Source organism: Pelodiscus sinensis, chromosome 3, assembly GCF_052426305.1.
Source record: "Pelodiscus sinensis isolate ZL-2025 chromosome 3, ASM5242630v1, whole genome shotgun sequence".
Lineage (NCBI taxonomy): Eukaryota > Metazoa > Chordata > Testudines > Trionychidae > Pelodiscus > Pelodiscus sinensis.
Window position 1 is genome coordinate 58,339,671 of NC_143054.1, and position 11,362 is coordinate 58,351,032.

Here is an 11,362-nt window from a genome sequence, read left to right on the forward strand (position 1 = left end):
TAGTGGTGGTATTGAAGCTGTGAAATAGTCAAATGTTAAAGAGAAATAATATTGTGCGGTTGATGTGCATATTGTGTTATGTCTACCTCTAGCAATGCACTGTGGTACAGAGACGTACTGTTTCTGTGCTGCTTTACATTTGAGGATGGGATTGAGGGAAATAGTTGCACCGGGTGTGGGAAGGGAAGTAGGAGACAACAACAACATTATTACTGGCTGGCATTTTTAGGAAATCAGCACAACTCCTGACAATAAGATAAGGTTGGGTGTTCTTGAGTGTCATAGCCAAACAAGTAGGTGAATTTTGCTAATGATCAAAACCTTACTTATATCAACCTAGACCTGTCTACATAGTCCATACCTGAAGAACACAAGGAAACCGGGTTGCTCAGAATTCTTTTAGATGCTGATATTCAGAAAAAAATCTTATGGGTTTTTTTTTTTTTTTTTTCACTTTTAACCTGGCATTTCACAACAGAAAGAGGAATAAATGAGTCTTTTGGGAGGGTTGGTATGTTTTAAATACACTTACTGGGACATAAAAATAAACAACTGAATTAAGGAACTCTGATTGCAGATGTAGAAATACCCCCTAATTGACACATTTTATTTGATACTTTGAGTCCTGTTTACATTACCTGCATAAAAGATACCAATCCCCCTGTTCTTCTTTGTCTGCCACCAGAGAAGAGCATGCTGCAGCAGTATTGATTGTTTAAACTTCAATAGTTAATGAATTACAATTCCTCTCTTTAGTACAGGCAGTCCCCGAGTTACGCGGATCCGACTTATGTCGGATCCGCAGTTACGAACGGGGTTTTTCTCGCCCCGGAGGACGGGAGCAGCAGGACGCCCAGATGTGCCGCGGTCCCGCCGCCCGCGTCCTCCGGGGCGAGAAAAGCTGCTCCGCGTCTCCCTGGTCTGCTCGGGGGGGTGGGGGGGAGGCTGGAGACGACAGACCAGGGAGATGCTGAGCAAAGCCGAGGAGCACACGGGCAGCGGGACAGCCCAGACGCGCTGCGGCTGTCTTTGCTCCCCGTCTCCCTGGTCTGCTGTCTCTGCGTCTGGGCTGTCCTGCTGCCCACATGCTCCGCGGCTTTGCTCCGTGTCTCCCTGGTCTGCTGGTCTCCAGCAGACCAGGGAGACACGGAGCAAAGCTGCGGAGGACCCGGGTGGCGGGACCGCGGTGCGTCTCGGTCCGCCGCCCGTGTCTCCCTGGTCTGCTGAGGGAGCGGGGGGTTCAGTTAGTGCGTTCCCCCCACCACAGCAGACCAGGCTTTTCTCCGGACGCCTGTGGTAGAGCAGCTGGGGCGCTGCCGGTTGGTCCCGCAGCCGCTCTGGGCACTACTCGACCAACCCGGCAGCACCCCAGCTGCACTGCCCCAGGTGTCCTGATTCAGCCACTGCTGGTCAGTTTCAGCAGCGGCTGAATCAGGACGCCTGGGGCAGAGCAGCTTGGGTGCTTCTGGGTTGGTCTAATAGCGCCGAGGAGCGGCGCTACTGGAGCAACCCAGCAGCACCCCAGCTGCTCTGCCCCAGGCGTCCCCAAGTCAGCCGCTGCTGAAACTGACCAGCACTGACTACAGGAAGCCCGAGGCAGAGTTGCTCTGCCCCAGGCTTCTTGGAATCAGCCGCTGATCAGTTTCAGCAGCAGCTGACTTGGGGACGCCTGGGGTTCTTAAGTTGAATCTGTATGTAAGTCAGAACTGGTGTCCAGATTCAGCCTGTTGAAACTGATCAGCAGCTGATTCCAGGAAGCCTGGGGTAGAGCAACTCTGCCTCAGGCTTCCTGTAGTCAGCCGCTGGTCAGTTTCAGCAGCGGCTGAATCTGGACGCCAGTTCCCACTTACATACAGATTCAACTTAAGAACAAACCTACAGTCCTTATCTTGTACATAACCCAGGGACTGCCTGTACACTGCAGTGCATTTAAAAGAACTGTGTCAATATGTTGTGACCTAATTCCTTGTGTTACAGACCATTAGAACTGAATAACTGAAAATTTTGAAATTCTGCTTATCATATCAGTGCTTAAAGCTACTCTGAATCTGTCTTCATAGTCTAAGCATGGAGAAATGTAAGTGTTCAGTCAGTTTCATTTTAAGTGCTGCACTGTTTGGATTTCAGATGCTATAGGGGAATGTTGACATTTCAAAACTGTGTTGTTGTTTTTTTTTGAATTCTTAATATTATAAAACATTTCTGTTGATGCTTTCATGCAACCTAGGTCATCTGGTATATTTTGGAATAGTAAGTCAAATGTAAGCTGATAATGTTGATGTAATAGTGCAACACTATTACACAAAACTTGTGGGTTTGGTGTTCAGCTGAGCTCACGTTCTGGAAAGCTCTGGAGGCAGGGAGGCAAAAATGGTATTACACCAAAGGGCACTGAAAGTGGAGAGCTCTGCCCCATAACACTTTGCTCAGACAGCAGGTTTTAATCTTTTTGTAATCTTGTCCATCTGTCATCCTCCTTTTCTCTCTAGTTCCATGTCCTCTTTGTGATTCCCCCCTTACCGTTACCATTTTTACCATATTTCTACTTGTTCCTCTTTCCCCCAAACACAAACATAGGTCCCACATGCGCCTTACCTCTGATGACATTGGCCCTAATCCTGGCCCTTCCTTCCATTCCACTTTCTCTGCCTTCAGCTCTGTCCTCCTTCTGTTACTATTCTTAACTTCACACCACCCTGCCTTCCACTTTTCTTGCTGTCTCTGGAAAACCCATCCCATTTCCAGAAGGATCTCAGTCATCCACAAGTTCTTTGTATCTGACTCACTCCGGTTGCTGGCTCTCACAGATGTAATGGATCCCTTTATCTGACACTGCCTCTGCAGCTGCCCCCTCTTAGGGAGACCTCTCCTGTCACACTCCCACTCCACAGCAGATCATGGTGGGGCTGTTAGGCTTCTCCACCCCCCTTCCTGCCACTTCTAACCCCTCCTTCTTCCCACTTGGCCCATGAATCATGGCGTACAACTGCCAATTCCCTTCCAGCTTTTATCTCTAAATCCACCGAATGCACTGTCAGAGTTCCTCTCTTCCAAGTCTCTCCTGTATTCTATCCAATATGGCTTTTTCCTCTTGTACTCTACTGAAAGCACTTATATCAAAAACTTATATGAACTCTTCTGAACTAGGAATGAGCACTCCATCCTTATTCTCCTTGACCTGTCAGTTGCTTTCAACATGGTCGATCATACTCTTTGTCTGGAAACCTTGTCCTCCCCTAGTTTCTATGACTGTGCTCTTGGTTCTCCTTTTGTTTTTTTAATTCACTTTTCAATGTCCTTCCAACTTTCACGGATAGGGGGGCTCTGTCCAGATTCCTTAGTCCCTTTCTCTTCTCCCTCTCTACATTATCTCTAGGTAATGTCATCTGCAACCACAAACTTTTAGTGCTGATGACTCACAGATCGACCCCTCTACTCCAGGCCTGTCATTCTGTACAAATTAAAACTGTCTCTGACATCTCCTTTGTGGATGTCTAGTTGTCAGTTCAAGCTCAACATGGCTCAATTTTACCCTCCAATCCTATCCACTATTTCCTTTCCTTCACTATAGACAACGATTATACCCTGCTTGTCACTGAGGCCCATAAACTGGGCATTATTTTTTACACAGAACTTTGTAGCTCCACACATCAAGGCTACATCTATCTACATTTTTTTTGCTTTGGAGGCCGCTGACCCACAGAAAAATGAGTCGGGGGCTGCCCAGAAGTGAGAAGCCCCTAAGTGAGAGAGAAAAAGACACTCCTCATATTCCCCTTGCACACCAGAGCCTGGGGGCCCCCAGGCTAGTAGATTTTGTGGGCTCCAGCCCGTGGGTGGATGGCAGGGGGGCTGGAGCACCAGTGCAGGCTCCCTAATGTAAGGAGATCCCTGAGGCCTGATCCAGGCAAGCCAGGGGCCGCATCCAGTCCCTCGGTCTGACGTTCCCCACCCCTGATCTAAATCTTGCAGATTCTTTCTTTGTAACATATGTAAGATATGACCTTTCTTATCCATCCACAGTGTTACAACAAGCTTTATCTCCAGCTTGGACAAATACAGTCTTGCCCCACTCATGTCCATTTAGAATACAGCAGCAAAGATCGTTCTCCTACCCTGTCCCTTTGACCATGTTACCTTTATCTTAATCCCTTAATTCCCTTTTCCATTTCATCAAACATAGCTACTTGTCTTCACTTTGAAAGCCCTTCTTAGTCTGTCATTGCTCATTCACCATCAAGATGTCGACTCCTGCCTATAATCGGCCCATAATGGGGTCCTCCATTTCCCTCTTGGTAAAATTTCAGTATGTGCCTTCATGACGTTTTCCATGCTGTCTTTCTGACAAAAAAATGACTGCATGACCCCAGGAGAGAGAACTGAACATGGGACTGCTTGAGCCCCACTGCCCTGGGGGTGGGGGAGTAAAGCCAAAGTGAATCCACATTAAAGCCATAGGGGCACTCCAGGCGCTCTGTAACCAGAACACAGGCACAAAAAGATTCTGCACCCCACAAAGCTGCATATTCCTGGGATTACATTGAAGCCTGTGGAAAAAAATCTTTCCCCATGTTCAAAATAATTCAGCTACACTGAGTAAAGCATTGAGTAGTACTAGGTTTTTCTTGCAACACTTCATTAGATGCTTGCCAGCCTGAAGGAACAGGTTGCAAGTCTTGCAGGTGTCCAGGAACACCTAGCAAATTACTTTCACAATCCAGTATGTTTACCTGTTAGGGTTGCCAGCTGTCTGTGCCAACACAAGCCCAAACACAGTTGTCCTGCCCCTTCCTTCAGGCTCCACCCCACTTTGCAGAGTGTGGGCTCTGGCTGGTTGGCATTTACCTTGGCAGCTCCTGGTTGGCTGTGTAGCAGGGCTAAGGCAGGTGGGAGTGCAGAAATGCTAAGAGGAGCAAAGACCTCCCCCCCCCCCCCAGTGGCAGCAGAACTGCTTGGTGGAGCTGGGAGCTGCTGGGCAGCAGCAGGGCTGATGGGGGGACTGTGAAGCCACCAAGCAGTAGTGGAGCCCCATGTAGTGGCAGAGCCACTGCGGATAAAGTGGAACCCCCGGCCACCAGCGGGAGTACAGAGCCCCAGGAGGCAACAAAGCCACCGGGGAGAAGAGTGGAACTCAAGACAGTAGTGGAGTCCCCGGCCACTGCAAGGAGAATGGAGTCCTGGCAGGAGAATGGAGTCCTGGCAGCAGCTAAGCCACAGGCGAAAAGTAGAACTCCCTTTCCCTGGTGCTGTGGGGAAAACAGAGTCCTGGGTGGCAGTGGAGCTGCCTAGGGAAAACAGAACCCCTGTGGTGCCAAAGGAAAACAGACCTCTTCCCCTCCCCCCCCACTGCATTGACCTCTTCTGGTCCAGAAAATTCCCTGATTCGAGACCAGTCCGATCCCAAGAGTGCTGGACCAGCGAGGTACAACCTGTATAAAGCAAAGACATTCCATAAATGTTGGGAGCCTGCTGTTGGTGCAGCAGTAGTTCCACCAGTGAAAGACACAGTCTCAACTTCAGAAGGGTATTTCTTTCCAAAAGACCCCATAAATCATAACAATGATGACAAATGGAATAGTAATGGCAAAGCTTCAGTTATACCAAGTGTTTTAAATATATTTAGTAAGGAAAGACAATTGAATGGCAAACAAGTGGTTCAGCCTTGATTGGAGTGAGATGGCTCAGGTTCTGCCTTGGTCAAAATGTTGGTGTGATATGTGATGAGCAATGGATTCTAAGTTAGTGGCTATTAGGGAAGCCATGAGTGTGTCTACACTGCAGAGCTTAACTTGAAATAAGTTACACAAATTGAGCTATGACAATTGGTATCTTATTTTGAAATATCAGGGAGCATCTACACAGCATTTATTTCAAAATAGAGCGCACTTCCTCTATTGGCAGATGTCATTGCGGAGCCTTTGGCCATTATCTTTGAAAACACGTGGAGTTCGGGAAAGATCCGGGATGATTGGAAAAAGGCAAATGTAGTGCTCATCTTTTAAAAAGGGAAGGAGGACGATCCAGGGAACTACAGACCAGTCAGCCTTACCTCAGTCCCCAGAAAAATCATGGAAGGGATCCTCAAAGAATCCATTTTGAAGCACTTGAAAGAGGGGAAAGTGGTCAGTAATAGTCCACATGGATTCACAAAGTGCAAGTCGTGCCTGACCAATATGATTAGCTTCTAAGATGAGGTAACTGGCTCTGTGGATATGGGAAGGTCAGTGGATGTGATATACCTTGACTTTAGCAAAGCTTTTGATACGTCTCCCACAATATTCTTGCCAGTAAATTAAGGGAATATGGTTTGGATAAATGGACTGTAAGATGGATAGAAAGCTGGCTAGACTGTCAGGCCCAATAGGTAGTGATCAACGGCTCCATGTCAGGTTGGAGGTTGGTTTCTAGCAGAGTGCCACAAGGATCTGTTCTAGGACCTGTTTTGTTCAACATCTTTATTAATGACCTGGATGAGGGGATCAATTTCACCCTCAATTTCAAGTTTGCAGATGACACTGAGCTAGGGGGAGAGGTAGATATGCTGGAGGGCAGGGATAGGGTCCAGAGTGACCTGGACAGATTAGAGGATTGGGCCACAAGAAATCTGATGAGGTTCAACAAGGGCAAGTATCATAGAACCATAGAGCTGGAAGAGACCTCAGAAGGTCATCAAGTCCAGCCCCTCCACTTTAGGCAGAACCAATCCCAACTAAATCAACCCAGCCAGGGCTTTGTCAAGCCGAGACTTAAACACCTCTAGGGATGGAGACTCCACTACTTCCCTAGGTAACCCATTCCAGTGCTTCACGACTCTCCTAGTGAAATAGTTTTTCCTAATATCCAACCTGGACCTCTCCCACCACAACTTGAGACCATTGCTCCTTGTTCTGCCAACCGTCACTACTGAGAACAGCCTCTCTCCATTCTCTTTGGAACCTCCCTTCAGGAAGACTCCTGCACTTGGGACAGAAGAATCCCAAGCATTGTTACAGGCTGGGGACCGACTGGGTAAGTAACAGTTCTGCAGAAAAGGACTTAGGGATTATAATGGATGAGAAGCTGGATATGAGTCAACCGTGTGCCCTTGTAGTCAGGAGAGCTAATGGCATATTAGGGTGCATTAGGAGGAGCATTGCCAGCAGATCCTGAGAAGTGATTATTCGGACTCCTGTAACCCTCATTGTATGAGTAAAGGAAGGCAGAGGAAGAGTTCTATTTCCAAATAAGGGCTGTGTAGATGCTCCCAATTTCAAAATAAGCTATGCAATTGACATAGCTCAATTTGCATAGCTTATTTCAAGTTAATCCCTGCTGTGTAGATGTGCCCTTAGTCTGAAATTAGTATAGTGCCGCTAATTCGAACTAATTGGCCTCCGGAGGCGTCCCGCAGCTGTCACTTCTGACTGCTTCGGCCATAGCTGGTATCTCCACTGCTGCTCTCCTCCTACAGAGTTCTAAAAGTCCCAGGAACAGGAGAAGTGCCTGTCTCACGTGGCCAGTTTTGCAAACCCTGTGCAAGCAAGCACCACTGAGACATGGGCACCCCCAATGCTCCCTCAGAGCCCCTAATGGTTGCCAGTACTTCTGCTGCTCCCATGGACTCCATTCCCCAGAGACTCAGAAGAGCTCCGGTCTGGACTAGTACAGAGATCCTGGACCTCATTAAGGTATGGGGGGAGGAGTCCAACCTCCAGGATCTCCACACCAAGGAGAGAAATGCGACATCTATGGGAGGATTGCTGCCAGTCTGGCAGAGAAAGGTCACAGCAGGAAACTGGAGCAGTACAGGCTCAAAATAAGAACTGTGCCAAGTCTAACAGAAGGCCAGGGAGAAGAGATGATGCTCTGGGGCAGCACTTCACACCTGCCACTATTGCAAACAGCTGGATGCCATCCTGGGAGCGTAGCTGGTCACCTTCTCCACCACCGCGCCTCGTGTCAGCCTGCAGGAGGATGGGATGGCAGAAAAGGAGAACGACAATGTGCAGGAGGAGAAGGCAGCAAGCCAGGTGGTGATATCCGAGAGCCAGAAGCTGCTCCTCACCTTGGAGCCAGTCCCGCCTCCCCCACTAGGATGTTTATTAGGCTTCTGACGACCCCAGGGAGGGCATTTCTGATGAATTCTCCAACTTTCACTATCTACAATCAGGGTCAGGTGATGGGCTGAGAATGGCTATGTACTCCTCTCTCAGCCTACTGGGCCTAGGGCTTGCGGAACAGCTTGTTCACATGTCTGCACATGGAGCATTAGTCTGAAGCCCTCAGCTCTGTGATGCTGTCACACAGGAACCCCTTGATCCCTCTCACAAGGTTTGCAGAGAAGCCTGCCTTACTCCGGCCTCCGTGGTGGGACACCTTCCCATGACAAGCTACTAAGTAGCCTGGAGTCATGGAACCACAGAGTGGTGCCACACATAGACAAGGGGCATGCCCGCACTCAGTCAGCATTAGTTCTTGATCAAGTGTAGTGATACGGAGGAGAGTGATATTGTGCATGGAACTTGCTGGGAGGAGGAAAAGGAGAAGGGAACCCATTAGCACTCTCTCCAGTAAGTGGCATCTGCTGCTCACATACACCTCCCTTAATCCTCCCTCCCATCTCCAGTGGGCAGCAATAGAAGTTCTCTCTGCAGGATGCCACAAGTGCCAGACCCATTGTGTGCAGGACACAATAGAAAGCTAAGCTGTCGTATCCTTTCCTCCCGCCCACAGTCTCCTGGCCTGGCCAGCACCTTATAATGTCCCTGGGCCACGTGTGTTGCGATGATCCCTTCGGACATCTGTGCCCCTGCTGGAAAGTACCCGCTTTCTGGGCAACATATGGCATTGCTCAAAACACATCACCGTCGCCTGAACTGAGACCTTCAGTGTTGGCTCAGAGATTAAGGCTAGGCTTCATACAAACACAGAACACCGGCACCCCCTCCCCCATTCAAGGTTCTTTTCTCATTCCCTCCCCTATTGATCTGTTCAAGAATGATCTTTGTTGTTTGCTCTGCAGGGGAAGAGAGGGCAGAGAAAGAGAAGGGTGGGGAATAAAAGGCAGGCACACACAGGGAGGGCAGGGGCCCCTTGTGGGGAGCCAAAGGGGAGAATCTCAGAACTGGCACTGGTGTCCGGTTGCTCAAACTCCCTGGCCAGGCATTCTACCTCAGTCCCTTACCCTGGCAGAAAAGTCTCCCCTCCCCCTTGTTTTCACACAGGTTGTGGAGCACACAACAGGCTGCTACCACGAAGGGGATGTTGCGCTCACTGAGGTTTAGATGGGTGAGGAGACTCCTGAACCTCCTCTTTAAACACCCAAATGCACATTCCACCACCATTCTGCACCTGCACAGCCTGGTGTTGAACTCCTCCTTGCTGTGCTTCAGGATGCCCATGTATGACTTCATGAACCAAGGGACCAAGAGGTAGACTGCATCACTCAGGATCATGATGGGTGTGTCCACTCTGACTCTGATGGTGCAGTCCGGGGAAAAAAGTGCCAGCATGCATCTTTCGGAAGAGACAGGAGCTCCAGAAGATGTGGGCATCATGTGCCTTTCCCAACCATCTGACACTGATGTCAGTGAAGCGTCCCTTGTGATCCACGAACATCTGCAACACCATGGAGAGTACCCCTTATGGCTGATGAACTCTGAGGCCCAGTGGCCAAGGGTCAAGACAGGACTATATGCTGTATATGGCACTCCTGCTGTTAGGGAAGCCCATGTAGGCATAGTCATTGATGATGCTGTCTACGTTGCCCAGAGTGATGACCTCCATAGCAGGATGTAGTCTTGGCTACTTGCACAAGCACAGCCCAACTCTGAATTTCTCCTCTCCGAACTGGTTCCCAAGTGAGCGGTAGCTGTCCGGCATGGCAAGCTTCTAGAGAGCAATGGCCACACGCTTCTGTGTGGGGATGTCACATATCAGTCAGGTGTCCTGTAGCCTGAGGGCAAGGGCAAGCCACTCATGGAGTTCAAGGAAGGTGGCCTTGGGCATGCACAAGTTGTGTAGCCACTGCTGATCATCCCATCCCTGCATGAGGATGCAGTCCCACAAGTCTGAGCTCATCTCCCTCCGCCACAAGCAGCGTTCCATTGTGTCCAGGGGTTTGAGGAGCATGTGCAGCAGCAGGAACACCAAGAATTGGCTGAGCAGAGCCCGTGGGCCATGTTGAGGTTTGTGCTCATCGTCCTCATCCTGTTCCTGCTGCAGCAACATGCGGGCACTCTCAAAGTACTCCACCATGAGGCGCAGCACGAGAGCCAAGAACATGGCAATGCTTTGCAGCAGCTCTGGCTTCATGGTGGCAGTGCTGTGGTAGATGTGTGCCCACTGCAGCCCATTTCTGTCCTGTGAGGGGGGAGGCGGTGGAGGAGTGCCTTGTGAGATGCGGGCATGGAGAGGAGCCCCTATAAACACTTGTTGCATTTTGCTGGATCAAAAAGCCACAGGAAGTATCTTCCCTCCTGGCCCATTCCCCAGAGTGCTTCTGGGGGCTCTAAGTCTGAGGCAGGCTCTGTTAAATGTGGACATTCTATTTCGGACTAATTTTGATGCCTCCATAGAAGGAGGACGCACAAGTTCAAATTTGTTATATCAGGAGGAGTTCATAAGCCGAATTTAGTGATTTTGAAAGAGTTTCCTAGTGTAGACATGGCCTAAGAAACATAGCTACATGATACTGGGCTTGTTCCCACATAATTCCTTAGCTTATACAATTATATATATGGGATGCAAGGATTTTAATTTCTGCCTGTTGTTCTATTATAATTAACTTTGGTTATCTCTAAAGCGAGACTTGTCTTAAGGTTAATTTAAAACATTAAGTTGTCTTAATGCTAATAAAGGGTTGCTGCAGGAGAACTCTCCTGGTGGTCTGAAATGAAAGGCAGAGCTGAGGTCATGGAGTAGGGATGTTAAGTAGCGATAAATCTGCTAGGATGGAATTTCCATCAACTACTTGACTACTTGTTAGGGAAAGGCAGTTACAGAACTCACTTCCAGGTCTCAGCAGAACCCTCCTCATCTGCCACACTGCACTCTTAAAGGGACAGAGAGGAGCAGCTGCCTCTGCTCTGACCAACTGCCACTGTTCTGTCCCTTTAAAAATGTAGAGTGGCAATTGGGGGGGGGGGGGGGCGGAGGGGAGGTCTGTGATGAGATTGACCTGCAGGACAGGCTGCTGCTGCTCTGTCCCTTTAAGAATATAGGGGCAGTGGGGGGAAAGGGGTTGTCCTAAGACCTGGTGGGGGACCAGAGATTGAGCCAATGTCTTAGCGCTGGTGCCTCTCTGTCCCTTTAAGAGTTCAGAGAAGTGGGGGTGGGAGGTGATCGAGTGGTTGATAGTGCTACTTGACTACTTGTTCACATG